Genomic DNA, 15,890 nt, shown 5'->3' with positions numbered 1-15,890 from the left:
AATAGTCTCTACATTTAAACTGAAAATACTCACATATACTATACATATACTACACATGTCAACTGTAACAGCAGCTCACACACTCCATAAAATCACGTTTGACTGAACAAAGACAGTGTTCATTGGTTATCAGGTTCCTGAGCTGCAGGACTGTTCAATCATGGTGAGCAAAATCTACTGTACCATCCTACTAGTTTTCCAGCTACCTATGCCCCACTTGCTGCTGACTAGAAGGAAAAAGATTAAGGATTCTGGTTGACTGATCATGCCTGATCCAGGTGATCAGCAGTAGCTAGGACAGATATAGCTGGAATAGAAGAAGAGTGTAAGTCTACTTTCAGTGTAAAGCAATAATCGTTTTTTTAATTATAGACATTGACTCACCTTTAATGCAATTTCTCTTATAAAATTTGAGTTGATGTAGGCTTTTAATGCAAACTATACAAGAAAGCCAGTGTTAAGCTACAACAGTATTTTACCTGACTAGAAATGACTACTTTCAAGGAACTAGACTATTTCAGAAGACTGATCGTAATCTAGTAACTTAAGTGCATGAATTTACATCCAATATGTGAATTTATTGACATTACCTCCGCAGGTGTGTGTGTTAATTTTCTGCTTCTTTCACTGACAGGCAGGTCCAGATGAAAGTATCTACAATCCTTCAGTAACTGCTGAACTGCCGGCAGAGCTGAATATTGGGAATACGGGGGACGTGATTGTATTCATCGTTCTCAAACTTTCAGACTGGGTCAGATATTACATGTTTTGGACTATCAGTAATCCCAGAGGTTGAAGCAGGTTATAAAATACAAATTTTGAATTTAAAAAAAAAAATGCAAAATTTTCACACATCTTTTCTCTAATCTTCTAAGAAGCTACTACAGTTCCACATTAGGAGGATGTTGGTGGCACACAGAGTATTTACATAAACAAAAGCCCATCCTGTTTTCTGCTTTGCATGGTTATAAAATAATGTCTTGATCATAGAAGATAAAATCATTATGCAAACAATATTGACTAGCTCAGTGTGTGTGGCAGGTTGTCTGTTTCTTTCCGTGTGGTTCATGTTGTTTTCATATTTTAGTAGACTGCTAGCAGAATCTCATTTAGTGCCAGTTCCGTAGAGCTCGCCATAACTTTACCCCCGCTGCTCTCGAGTATTCCGGCTCATCTGCCCAGGCCGTCGCCCACTGAAATGTTGGCGCAAACAGGGCAAGTGAGGCGGCCGCCTTGCAAAGCTGACGGTGTTCTGGACCCACTTCCCGTCCTTTTCCTGAGCAGGATCAGGACTATTTCCTCTATTTGCTCTGTCCTGGTGCTTCTTGAATCCACCTGAAGTCTGCATTATTCCCTTCAATGGCTTTGATGAGGGAGACCTGCTCCATCGCACTTGCTTTCCTCGATCTTGCTGCTGTGGATCAAACCCCCAAGAACCTTACGACACTCTCCTCACTCATGTCCTCTGAACTACAAGCTGCTCCTACGTCCAGGTTTGGACTAGTAAATGACAAATCACTGTCAAATGACTTTTATTTTGTGGGATCTCATCACATCCTGCTGCTTGAACCTCCTCTTTTGGATATCCTGGATATCTGTCGGTGAGAACAGTGCTTTTGTTAACTTCTACTTGCTGGATTTTCTTAGTTTAGCTCCCTGCGGATGTCCGGTGGCAGAGGAGGGGCTGCATCTCTTTTAATAAACGTTTATAAATGTAAACAATGCTGCAGTTCATCACCTTACTCCACCTCTGCCAGTCGGTTCTCATTTGCATTTAAGCAGCTCATTACCCTCTCTCAAACTGCTGATGTTGAGCAGCTCAGTTCCTGGTTTCACTCAACTTGTACCAACATCCTGGACTTTGTGGCTCCTGTAAAGACATTAAAACCTAGATCTAAACATGAGCTCTGGCTCAACAACAGAACCTGGACAGCTCCAAGAACTAGCAGGAAAGCTGAGCGTAGGTGGAAGAAGGACAAGTTACAAGTCTCACTACAAATTTTGAAGGAATGTTGTGAATCTCTTCAGGCCACAGTTTGTTCAGAAAGACAAGAGTATCTGTCAAGCATTATCACTTCCAATCAGCACGATCCATGAGTACTCCTTAAAACAATAGGGGTCAGAAGCTTCCTCTGATTTGTGTAACAACTTCCTTAATTTCCTTATTGACAAGGTTACAAATTTAAGGGCTGCTATCAGTTTACTTCTGCTGTACTTTGCTCAACCATGTTTGAGACATTTGAGTCTGTGTCACTTTCACTTTTAGATAACTTAGTTAAATAAAGTAAGCCATCGTGCTCTGTCATACTCCCCATCCCTCTTAACCTTTTCAAAGAGGTCTTCCCTGCCATTTTTTTTTTAACTTGTCCTGTCCAACAGCTGAGCCAAAAGATGCGGGCTGAGAACCTCTACTGTTGGGCAGATTTTACTGTCACAACAGAGGTTTATTGAGTATAAACCCCTGTTGTATTTCATTCTAAACTTTATTTATATTGATTATGTTTTTTTTTGTTTTTGTTTTGTTGAACCGGAAAGAAAAGAAGAAGAGGGAGGGAGGTTAGTGTTAGTGTTTATGGTTTGCTAATGAGGATACTGATGTAATGTACAAAGGGGGAGAGCACCCGTCAAATCCCCACACCAGCAGCAGCAGCAGCCAGGACCCCCCAACTCCCGCCGGGGCAGCAGAGAGAATCTGCCCGCCAGGCAATCCTGCCAAACATCCAGTCCGTTTTTGATGACCTACAATCTACTCACACATCCTTCACTGAAATAATAAAGAACAGTAAAAACTATATATACAAAGATTTACAGATGGAGATGTCAAAAATAATAGAGTCATAATAACAAAAAAGGACCACAAAATTAAATGTTAACTTATTTTTTATCACCAAAATGCCTTACAAAAGTAGAGCTTTTTATCCCATCTTGTATAATGGGCTCAAAAGAAAAGTCAATTTTGGATATTTATAAAGAAATTGGTAGAATTATGGTATTCATATAATAATATTAACATTAACTAACAATTGTGCTTTGGCTGTAATATAGTATTTGAAAAACATGACATTTTTCTTTGTAGAAGAATTTCCCTGGATTAAATGAAAACCGACTGGTTGGCCTGAGTGTGAGAAACAGACACATCACTGGACTTAAGAACCGTGTCAACATTAGCATGAGTTCTTCAGCAGGACTGAATGTAAGTACGTCTTAGAATCGTCTTGATTAAATTATCTCAGTCATCAGCAAAGCATCTTTATTTATATATAGAACGTCAATAACAGGAAATGTTGTGAGAAGAAAATGTGATAAAACCAGTTAGGTCAGTGACTATTTAAATATTGTTAAAAAAAATAGAATTTGTTTTGGTGCTCATCCATGTAGCATTAAACCACTTGGATGAGCAGCAAAACATTCAAAGAAGGAAGATCATTAAGTCCAGTTGCTATGACTTAACTTCAAGGCAAACAAATTGAGATCAAATTACTAAATGGGCAATATATTGATATAATGATGTATAATGATAACTTTCTTTTAGCATTATGTTAGACCTAGTTCCACACTAAGATATTTTTAGCTAAATACACTATTTTAGGTCTATGTAACCATCTTGTGCCTTTTCCTCACAGAAAACCATTAGACCTCAATGTGTGTTCCTTAACAACACAAGTCAAGGTCAGTGATCCAAATATGTATTTACTTGAAATAAATATATAGAAACTGATATTCAAAGTCTTATAAAATTGTCATAAATGGTGCATTTTAGTTGTATTTACAATGAATATGTCATCATCAGCGTTGAGCACAGAGGGCTGCCTGACACACTGGGAGTACGGTCAGGAAAAGGTGATCTGCTCTTGTGATCATCTTACGTACTTTGGGATTCTTATGGTAAGACTGGATTTCTTATTTTCAATAAAATGCCCGAACCACCTCAACTGGCTCCTTTCAATGTGGAAGAGCAGCGGCTCTACTCCGAGCTCTCTCCACGAGACCGAGCTTCTCACCCTATCTCTAAGGGAGCGCCCAGTCACCCTCCACAGGAAATTATTTTCACTCGCTTCTAGTCAGGATCTTATTCTTTCGGTCATGACCCAGAGCTCATGACCATAGGTGACCACCGGTGCAGCGATTGCAAAATGGTGGACGCCGCTCCAATTGCCCTTTTGATCTCATCACTCGTGAACAAGACCCCAAGATATTTAAACTCCTCCACCTGAGGCAGAAGCACTCCACCCACCGAGAGAGGGCAAACTGCCTTTCTGCGGTCGAGAACCATGGCCTCAGACTTAGCGGTGCTGACCCTCATTCCAGCTGCTTCACACTTGGCTGCAAACTGCTCCAACACATGCTGGAGGTCCTGGCTCTTTGGAGCCAACAGGACATCATCAGCTGCTAAAAGCAGAGAGGAAATCCTGTGGTCCCCAAACCAGATCCCCTCCAGCCTCTGGCTGCGTCTAGAAATTCTGTCCATAAAAACTACGAACAGAACCGGTTATAAAGGGCAGCCCTGCCGGAGTCCAACATGCACCGGGAACAGGTCTGACTTACTGCCGGCCATGCGAACCAAGCTCCTGCTCTGGTCATTCAGAGACCGGACAGCCCTCAGTAAGGCTCCCTGGACCCCGTACTCCCAGAGCACCCTCCACAGGACACCAGGGATAGTGCGGTCGAATGCCTTCTCCAAATCCACAAAAAGGAAGGAAGCCTAAAATATTACAAATTAGAAGTATAATGTCATATTGGAAAACCTCTGGATACTCTGACTCCTTCTTGGTTGGGGTCTGACTTAACGGTGGATTTGGTTAAATTTGTAGCTCCGATGACCACTTAATGGCTACAACTTCAAATGTACTTTTCCTGCAGGTATCCTCTTCTCTGTCCTCCACCGACCAGCAGGTATTGTCAAAGATCACAGAGATTGGCTGTGGCATTTCTCTGTTTTGTCTGGTGGTCACAGTTTTTGTCTTCTTCACAAGCAGGTACTGAACTCTTTTCTGTCTTGGCATTGTGCGAACTTTGTTTGAGATGTTGCATTTAATAACTGTCGTTCACCTTGGATCACATCTTCTCTGTTCAATAGCAAAGTCAAAGTTGATGATTCTAAAAGGATCCACATCAGTCTGGTGATCGCCTTGATCCTCCTCAACCTGCATTTCCTCACCACTGAGATGGCTGCAGAATCCTCCTCTCCAGGCCTTTGTTGTTACATGGCTCTCGCTATCCACTACTCTCTGTTGGCCACTTTCTGCTGGATGGCCTTGGAGGGGTTCCACCTCTACCTTCTCATCGTTAAAATCTTCAACATCCACATCAATAGATACATGTTGAAAATCAGCGTGGTGGGATGGGGTGAGTGTTGTCAAAGGCGACACATTTGACGGTGTACATTTCATTTGAAGAACCAGTTTTTTTATTTTGTTTTTGTGTTTCAGGTGTTCCAGCAGTCATTGTGTTGGTTTTGCTGTCAATAAACAAAGACTTTTATGGCAGATATACGTTTGTGGATTCTTCAAACTCTACTAGTACGACAATGTAAGAAAAACTAAGGCAACAAAAATGATATCTAAAAAATTTTACTTTACATTGTGTTCCAAATGATAATGCAAATTGTATTTTAGTGTCAAAAACACAACATTCTTTGTTTTTCAATTAAACTCATGATATTGTCTCTCTGGGCTCTTTGGATCACCGAGATCAGTCTCAGACACCTTTCATAATTAGTTTGCCAGGTGAACTCAATTAATGGAGAAACTACTTAAAAAGCACTCTCCACATTTTCAATCAATATGGGAAAAAAAAAGTTGTTCTCCATTGAGGGGTTGTTAAACCACCGAATGATGCCTGAGCACAGGTGGGATTGTAGCTCACGGGTCCCCCAGGGGATAGAACAAATTCTGAGGGAAAAAAAATCAGACACCACGGTGTGTGACAATGACACAACTAATGGGACTTTCAACATTTACCCTTTTTTTGCTTATGTAACTAAACATTGAAACAGTTGCCACCCTAAAATTGCTTAAACATGGAATTTAAGTCCCAAGTTTTCCAGGATAAAAGAAGAAAACATTTAAAATTTTATCACTTATGAAGTTATAATGTTTTTTTGTGCTTTCTTTTTTTGTAGATGTTATATAACCAATGAGAAAGTAAAGTGGGTGACCACAGTGGGAGTGTTTGCTCTGATGTTCCTCTTTGTCATGACTATATTTTTGATAACAGTCAAGAATATAATACCAAACTGCTGTCAGAAAGAGGTAAGTGCAACAAATCTGTGAAACATTTTCCATTTACATTTGGATCATTGTTGTTCGCATCTCTCCCATTTCATGAAAATGTGATTTTCATTTGGTCCTATCAGCCCAGTTGTAGCACATATGCTCAAAAATTCTGGTTTGCTTGTCCAGTCTAACCATTTGTCACCTCAAGTCTACAGTGACAAATCTAATTAAAGTAGCCTATCAAGTCTAGAACGTTAAAATTCATACTTTTTGTGAATATTTTTTTTTTTTATATATATTTTGATGAGACCAGAGCTGGGAACCCCTGCAGCATCGCTCTCTGTCTGCCGGCATATGGGGAGACTGAGCTCCGCCGCAGGAGCGAAAGTCACTGACTGTTGGGCACCGAATGGGTTTTAAGGTGTTCTGGTACCAAAGCGGTTCTTTGGTTTGTGCTAATTTCGGTAATTCGCTCTCCACTCCGCGCTTACCACTACCTGCTGCCAGCTCTGTGCTCCGCGGTCCCCGGTTTCCGCCCCAGGGTCCCTGGTTCCCTCTCCCAGTTCTACAGTCAGCGCTCCCCGTTGTGGCTCTCTCTCGCGGCGTATGGAGCGGGCTAGGCACTTAGGTCCGGGAGGCTGTATGGATGCAACCAGAGCGCCCCACGCTGTGACAGGACAAAAACGCTTTTATTGATTTAATATTTTACCTGGTGATCGGATCACTGAAAACATCCTGAGCCCAAAGCTGAGTTCCTGATTGGCAAATGGGACCTTCGCGCTGGGGGATTTCAATACACCTGGACCATTGAACAACATTGGAGATGGTCGCTTCTGCCGCGCGAATCGTGTTCGGTGTGAATGCACCTTTAGACCAAAGCTTTAAGAGACCTTCTATTTTTGGACCTCACAGCAACGTCTTGAAACTAAAAAACAAAATAAGAATAAACAAATGAGCATGGCTGACAAATCCCAAACGTCAACTCAAAAGTTAATGACGTTGAGTTTCAAGTGAAGAAGTCTCAGGTGTCTACATGTGCTACTTAAGCCCAAGTCTCAATGTCCCAATCTCTGAAAAAACGTGTATCCTCCTGACTACCAGCAATGGAAAATTCTAAATCTGAAAATCTCTCAACCACTGAATCCATTGAATTCAATAATGTTTGTTTTTAAGGGATTGTCAATGAACCCTATATAAAGGGGTGGATTCTAGGTATCAGTATCATAGTCCAGCAAATGTATTGTTTGTGTTTTAATTATATTTGGTTGATCAGCTCAAGAAGAAGAACTGGAAAGGACTCAAGCAGAACGTGTGCACCGTGCTGGTTCTCATCACTCTGCTGGGAATCACCTGGGGACTCATCTTCTTCTCGTTTGGCCAACTGACCACTCCTGGCCTCTACCTCTTCTGCATTTTGAACTCACTGCAAGGTGTGGACCGTTTGAGGTTTTAGATACTGACTTGTGGATTTCTATAAATGTACAAAGTTTTTAAGCAACCAATTATCTTTAATCTGTTAAGACCTGATCTAATATTTGAACTAATCTTCTACACGTGTTGTCACAGGCCCTCAGTTTTGCAGAAATATGGTTAAAAATGTGATGCCATGTGGACAGCAGGTCTTAAAAGGTTAAATGAAACTTGTGTTTCTCTGACACAAAGGTTTAACTTGGCAGGTGGAATACAACAGTGAATGTTTAAAGCTCTAAAAATATAAACAAAATTCAACACTCAAAGATGGTTTCCCACAGTAAATGCAAAATGCAATCTCAGTTTCTTCCATAATGCTTTTAAAACAATACATTTCCACAAATCATTCATCTGTAAAGCCAGTATTCGTCCTGCAGTGCCTCAAACTGTTTTATTGTTCATTAATGACACATGGCTGTCTCCTATACAAGTTCCTAAATCTACTTTCTCTTATGTCTCCTCCAGGTTTTTTCATTTTCCTCTACTTCTTTTTCTCTCTAAGAAAAAACAAAGACATCCAAACATCATCAATTTCAAAACCAAGCACGACAAACACCCAGGATATTGCGGAGTAGCATTTCTTCCAAGTGGACTTATTGGACTTGTTCTTAAGTCATGGACTGATTTCAAGATTTGATGGACTCTTGCTTTTTTTGGCAATATTCTCTAACTCGGGTGTTGTGTCTTTTGTAGATTTTTTTAGTTCAAGTTGTGTTTCATAACAGTTTTCATTCTCGCTGGATTTACACTGGTTCGTCTGCTGTTCATCTCCAATGCGTTGTGTGGTCAGTCTGTCTCACGATCATCAGTTTGCATTGACTCAGTTTTGTCTCCAGTTCGTCCCTCCTCACCCTTGGCTCCAGGAGGAGTGGTTTAAACTGCCACCCCTGAGTACTTCATCTTGCACTCTTCACTAATGCTATACTTAAACAATTTGGCCCCAGCTCTCTTTTTCCTCACAGAGCCCTTATAAAATGCATGTTTTGTGTCATACGTGATGTAATGATTTTGTACTCCCTTCTTCTGGCACTCACCGGAAGCGGATGCCCTCAGGCCGGCGTAATTCCAAAAGCTCGCACAAACAGACTCAAAAACAGTTTTTCCCTCAGAGCAGTGAACATGTTAAACAAAACATGAACTTCCATAACTTAAAAAAAAAAAAAAGAAGTCCAATATTCAGCAGCTCAGTACGCATGGAAGTGCAATAATGTTATTATTATTTTACTTTTTTTCTTTGTGCAATACATGTATAAATGTCTTCTTTATTTTACATAGATTTATAAATGTTTATGTTTATTTTATTGTCTAGAGATGACCTGATTTTTCGTTGTATCACAAGGTCCTTGTGCAACAATGTCAATAAAAGGATTCTGATGCCTTCCCTTGAGCTCCCTTATCTATCTCTTAACCAGGGATCTTTGACTCCTCTGTGTAACCATTCTCGGTTTTTCTCACTTTTGAGAAATATAGATCTGATCTGTTCAGCTGCAAATGCATTCTACCAAATCGTGTCCACCATGAGAAGCGGGAAACTGGACCCCAGTTGTCCAGGAGGTACATTTATGGCTGGATATGTGAATGACTCATGGAGCAAATACAGAATTTTCTGCATTTCTCTACTCTACCTGGAAGACGTCAAATATGTTTTCATCATTGGATTTCTGATCTCCTGCTTTCTGCTGATTGGAGCTGGTGGAATCTGGACTGTTTATGTTATACTATATTTTTTATTGATGATGAAAACTTGGCTGATTCATAAAAAATATATTTGCATACATTTATCCCAATGACAAACCATTCGTACAGTGCATTGTGATCTTTATTTGCCAATCTAGTAAGCATTGATGCCGTTTCTTTGCAGAGACTTTGGGGGATATTTCCAGGTTACTGGATTTTGTTTTGTATCGCTGACAAAATGGTAAACGCCGTATCATGTTAACTAAGTAGTGAGTAGTAAGGGAATAAGGACAAAGCCTTTGTCTTTGTCAGGATTCTGCACCTCTTAGTATCTCTTCGGTCATTCCCAGCAATCACCCTTCTGTGAGGAGGTTCTGGCCCTGCGGTTTGTCTACATACTCTCCTTGGTGGGTTTTTGTTACTAAAGGAACTACTCTTACGACTACATACATAAAGCTGGTGGAAGAAAACAAAGGACAAAACAAAGACATAAAGAAAAAAATGAGGATAAACTTTTTCTTGTTTATTTGTTTATCTTTTTTTTTTTTACTTGACTTTTTAAGACACACTCAGATAAAATTTGTGTTTTTGGTGTCTTTAACATGTTCTTGAATATTTTTTCTCATAATGGAGGACATGTTAAAACTAAAGACTAAAACTGTGGTTCTGAGTACTTCTTTACTCAAATCACATTTGATTTTTTTTTTTCTGTTTTCTCCAGTCACTGTCAATAGTTGTATCTATTACAGCTGTTTCAGTGATTGCCTCTTTTTCAATTTTAAGTCTATGTTTTTTGTAAGTAAGCTTTTTTGTATAACACTTTGGACAGACAATGTCACAAAGTGCTTTACAGAGTAAACATGAACATACAAATAAATAAAATTGTCAGGAGTCAGGTCTCTGCCCCCACATCCTACCACCAGAGGGAGCCATCCCTTGAAAATTAAGCTTTACCTGAATTCTCTGCTCCTCAATAATACATCTGCTGTTCCCAGACCTGACCAGCTGTTCTATATTCAGTAATCACAAGCGAATATATTAAAGCAGGCCTTCTGCACAGTGTAATTGGATTGCAGATATTCTGAGTGTCACATGGATGGTCTTTGTGTTACTTTCCCTTGTTTGATTCCTTCTCCTATTAAACCAACTTCACATGGATCTGCCTCTGGAGAGGCCCTCCAAGTGAGAAACACCTTCACATCTGTTGGAGTAATGCCTCTAGTCATCCAAGGACTCACCCACAACTACACTTTTTAGAGCCACTTTCACAACCTTAAAGAGCATGTTCACATGCCACATTTTATTCATAAATATTAAGTTACATCAGTGTCTCAAAAACAAATCCCTGTGGGATAAAAATTGTATTTATTCAATTCAATTCAATTCAATTTTATTTATATAGCCCAATATCACAAATTCAATTTGCCTCATTGGGCTTCATGCCTGTAGTTTTTACAGATGCACAGATGGAGTCATAAAATATGCACAATAGGTAAAAACTAAACAGACTATAAAGAACGGTCATCCCTGTCCTTAGACCCTCCCTCGCGGTAAGGAAAAACTCCTAAAAAAACCTGAGTCCAGAAAAAAAGAAGAAACCTTAGGGATTCCCACATGAGGGAGAGATCCCATCCCAGGACGGACAGGCGATACCAGAACGGTTAAAGAAAAGTTAGCTGCTAAAACTGCATATATGAGTAGAGTTCATTCATATAGAGCTGAGGGACGAGTGATGATTAAGTCCATAGTCCAGATGAAGCAGAACTGCAGTCCACGACCAGGAGCAGGAGGACAGACGACCCACCAGGAATCACTCCCACTCAGAGATGCAGGATGGTGTCGGGGCTTCATCCAGATGGGCGGGGCTTCGTCAGGATCACCAGCAAGTCTCCCGGAAACTGCAATCTCTCCCGGTCTCCCACAGGGGAGTCGGAGAGAAGGAAAAACATGTGAATTATACTGCACCACCAACAAAGGCATACAATTAGAAGTAAATAAAAAAGTAGAGGAGAGGAGAAGTAGATGGAAAAGAGGACAGAGCCCCAGTGCACCATACTTTCCCCAGCTTCTAACTTCTAGCAGCCTTCTATGTTATTATGTAGAGAATATACATATTTCATAATTTATATTTCAAGCATATATTGGAGAAGTATGTGATTATAATAATTATTTCCCCAAACTTCAGAACAGTATGGGAGCATTATGTTAATTATTCTATGATTACTGGCTAGTCTGGCAGAACGCCTGTCCAAATAGGAATGTTTTAAGGCTAGTTTTGAAGGTAGAAACTGTACCTGCCTCTCTGACATGAGCTGGGAGCTTATTCCATAGAACAGGAGCTTGATAGCTGAAGGTTCTACCTCCAACTGTACTTTTAGAAATTCTAGGAACTACAAGCAGTCCTGCATTCTGTGAGCGAAGTGTTCTGATTGGCTGGTAAGGAACTATGAGATCTCTAATATAGGATGGGGCCACACCATTCAGAGCCTTATATGTTAACAGGAGGATTTTGAACTTTACTCTAAATTCAACTGGGAGCCAGTGGAGAGAAGCTAACACAGGAGTGATGTGTTCTCTTCTGCTAGTTCCTGCTAACAATCTTGCTGCTGCATTCTGGACAAGCTGAAGACTTTTTAAAGAACTTTTAGGGCATGCTATCAGTAAAGAGTTACAGTAATCCAGTCTAGACGTAACAAATGCATGGATGAGTTTTTCAGCATCACTTTTAGATAACATATTTTTAATCTTAGCGATATTGCGTAGGTGAAAAAATGCAGTTTTACAAGCTTGAGATATGTGAGCCTTAAATGATAAATCCTGGTCAAATAAAACCCCTAAGTTTCTGACTGAAGAATTGGGGGCAATATTTACACCATCCAAGGAGACTATCTTATCTGAGAGAGCATCTCTCAGGTGTTTAGGACCCAGTATCATGACCTCAGTTTTCTCTGGGTTCAGAAGGAGGTAATTAATTGTCATCCAGGTCTTAATGTCTCTGATGCAGGAATTCAGTTTTTCTAGGTGGTCATTCTGATCTGGTTTAATGGATAAATACAGCTGTGTATCATCTGCATAACAGTGAAAATTAATGCTGTGTTTCCTGATTATGTCTCCTAAAGGCAGTGTCAAGAATGACTCTGAAAGATTTCTATATTATAAGTCCAATGAACCAGGCCAGTTGTAAATTCATCTGAGTGTTTATTCTTTTTGCAAAAAGGAGAGAGCCAACAGCAAAAAACAATGTCCAGAAAAGTGTCTGTCCAGGCGTTCTGCTCGGTCTCTGGCTGGTCACACCCATACAAGCACTTTTATACACACGCATAGGAATTCCATACATGGGCATAATGAAGCAATGAGGTCAGCTGTTGCTAGAAGGTCCATTTTACACGGGATGTCATGGGATGTCATGGGATGGGATGTTTAAACTAATCCATATAGAGTTGTTTTTGAGCACAGAACTTACACAGGGGAATTCCAGCTGTTGAACACAAAGGCATCTTATACTAAGGCATGATGTGCTTGAGGCAGTTTTCAAGACACACACACACACATACACACACATACACAATTTTTCTAAATATTTTCAACATTTCCGCCCTGTTGTGAGTCTTGAAACACTTGAGCTCGAACAGTAGGCTGTAAATACATGAATTTCAAGTCACCTGCAGAACAGTTTTAACCTGAAATGTCATTCAACAGATATCTCTGTAAGAGCCTGCAGAGGGGGCGAAAACCCAATGGGCCAAAATTCCACCCTCGTCCCACCGATTACGGTGCGAACACTTTCAAAGCTGCAGGTAGCTAAGGATAAGCAGGGACTGTAAAGGGAGATGAATCATCTAAGCAACATATTCATCATCACTGTCATCATTTTCAGAATCATTACTGTGAGCCCGTAGGAGGTAAATTGAAACAGGGCTATTAGGATCTTCAATGGTCTTAACAATGAGACGTTGGATGAGACTACGAAGGCATGGAATGAGACAACAACCACAAGTCGTAAGAATGGTAGCAAAAACAGAAAAACAGCAAGTGAAATTAAAATAGAAGAAATATAGGTCTTGTACGCCCAAACACATGCAACCAACTGTCCCACATGGATGTATCAACACCTGAATGTTCCTTCATTTTGTTACTCAGACTACGCAGTCCTTCCACAGCACGAGTGAGGCCTCCATCAGCGGCAGTATTGTTGGGGATAAAGGCACAGCACTGGGTTCCAAACATAGCACACACACCTCCTTTTTCAGCCAACAGCATGTCCAAGGCAACAGGTTCTGGAAGGCCATAAGGGATATGGCAGCGAGTTGTTCGTGGACAGCTTCAGCCAGCTTGGGTCCAGTTACTGAGGCTTTGGCACCCCCTTCGCAGGGGTACAGATTCTTGGGCAGATGAGCGGTGTCATGAGGCTGAGAGCAACTCTATGAGTCTGCATTGCTCTGGGTTTTGTGACCTGCTGTAAGGATACATGAGTAGGAGATCAGTTGGTTTCTTCAGCACCCAAGGGTTTTGATACCGGGCGGCTTCCACTCCTACTCATGCTTCAGAGGTACCAGCTTTTTGCAATGGCTTTTGATGAATCCAGGTGGCTCTCTCAGCTATCTTGACCGCTGTAGAGGTAGTCAGCAGGACAGCATATGGTCCTTCCCAGCGGGGTGCAGCCCAGGTTTTTCTCTTTATCACTTTGATCAGGATCTGGTCACCTGGCTGCAACAGCTCCACCTGTTGGAAAGAAGGGATATCTGGCAGATCATTTGGTCTTGACAGCTCTTTAGTCTACAACAGATCCCTCGTTTCTTTCTGCTCTGGAAGATTTGGAATGACAAAGGGTCTTTCAATAAATTATCTCAAAAGGTGTAACCCCAGTGCCCCCTGTGGGGCTTAGTCTCATGTACATTTTTACTAGGTCTAAACATGCAACCCGTGACATCCCCATTTCTGCCATAGTTTTTCTTAGCCTGCTTTTCAGTGTACCATTAGTTCTTTCTACGAGCCCTGTACTTTGAGGAAAATAAAAACAGTGTCCTTTTTTTCTCTTCTTTTTGTTTATGCCTAGATGTGTGGCCATCTGAGTTATGACAGTGACACTACAAAATGTCTGAAAAAACACTTTGGTTTGATTGAAAATGTTCAAAAATGTAGAAATATCCGCGTGAGCTGAATAAATTTAAGCTAAAGTGTTAGTATCGAGCAAAAACAGTCTCTAGATTGACATGTAAAACAAACACACAATTTAGCTCCACTATCAAAAAATAAAAGAGCAGTTACAAGCAAGTCATGGAACAGAAACTTGCCAAGCAGCCATTTATCAAAGATTTTTAAACCTGGTGTTAAAATCTGAGAGAGATTTTTAAAAATTGAATTATTTCAAAACAAAAAAGCAAAATAAAATCATTGATAAATACAATGCAGGAATCTACTCAGCAGGTCAAAAACAACAATGATGCTTTTCTAATTGTTAGGTTGTAGTTAAATAAAAGTCAAACTGTTACAAGCGCGTGACAAACGCAAACAAACGTCTTCCATTAAATAAAACAAAAAGCAATGAAGTCATTTGGTGCAAAATTATAGCTAAGCTATGCTAAATCCTTGATGTTTTTACATTTGTATTTTTTATTTTTTATTTTTAGTAGAAACTTTTGGCACAGAAGGGAACAAACACCTGAAATATTTGTGAAGTCACCTCTGACTCTGTTGAAGTTATGTTTAAGGCTTTTCTTCAGAGTATTTTCAGTCTCCCATCCATTTAGGATGTAAGATGACATCAGGAGTTTATGATTCTCCACCCATCCTTGAGGGTCGACTATAGGATCTCCTAGGGCGGAGCACGCATCGATGCATTCCTGCTTAGTCCATGGACGGTAGACGGTCATAATTCGTCTGGAATCCTGTACGTTGGGGTCATGGTGTGGTTTTACTATTTGGATCATGGGGAATGTGTGGGCTTGTTCTAGGTCATCAGGTAGTGGGGGTAAGTCTTGGGTCGTGAGTCTGAGGAATTTAGTGTGAAGTCGGTCAATTTCATGAGCAGAAGGATAAAGGCCTTTATCAGGGTTTGATTCTTTTGGTTTGGAAGTTAGTTGATGTTTGTCTCTTGGATCTGCATTGTTTGTTTGTTCTTTTCCTTGTTGCTTTCTAAGCTTCAGTCGCTCTGCTACAGTGTCAGTGAAGGGGTCATTTGAGTAAGGGAGTAATAAATCATAAAGCATGGCTGAAGTGGACGCCGTCCCATCTCCCCCCTCCTGTGGAACATTTGCTGCAGCACCGACAGCAACCCGTGGATGGTGCTGTGCTGGTTGGTTCATTATTGGTGGGTGTCTTCTGCCTGATGCTTCATCCTGTGGGTGGATCACTGCAGCAGCAACAGGTTGTATCTGTCTCACCCAGCTCTGTTCCCCCCTCCTCTTTCCTGCTTGAGTGAGAGCAGCCTGCTGCTCCGGGTTTTTTTTTCTGTTTTCTTCCTGTCTCTCTTCTTGTGGGTGGATTTTTCAGGTTTTAGAAATACTGCAAGTCTCTATTTGTTTATCC

General features: G+C 40.7%; 1 protein-coding gene across 1 annotated transcript in view; it reads left to right on the top strand.

Moving 5' to 3' along the window:
• The window catches only part of LOC112160296 (adhesion G-protein coupled receptor G5), a gene marked incomplete in the record, with an annotated part of 202,014 nt that overhangs the window by 164,052 nt on the left and 22,072 nt on the right, over positions 1–15,890 (top strand).

This window comes from Oryzias melastigma, linkage group LG3, assembly GCF_002922805.2.
Source record: "Oryzias melastigma strain HK-1 linkage group LG3, ASM292280v2, whole genome shotgun sequence".
Lineage (NCBI taxonomy): Eukaryota > Metazoa > Chordata > Actinopteri > Beloniformes > Adrianichthyidae > Oryzias > Oryzias melastigma.
This window is presented reverse-complemented; position numbering and strand designations above follow the sequence as displayed.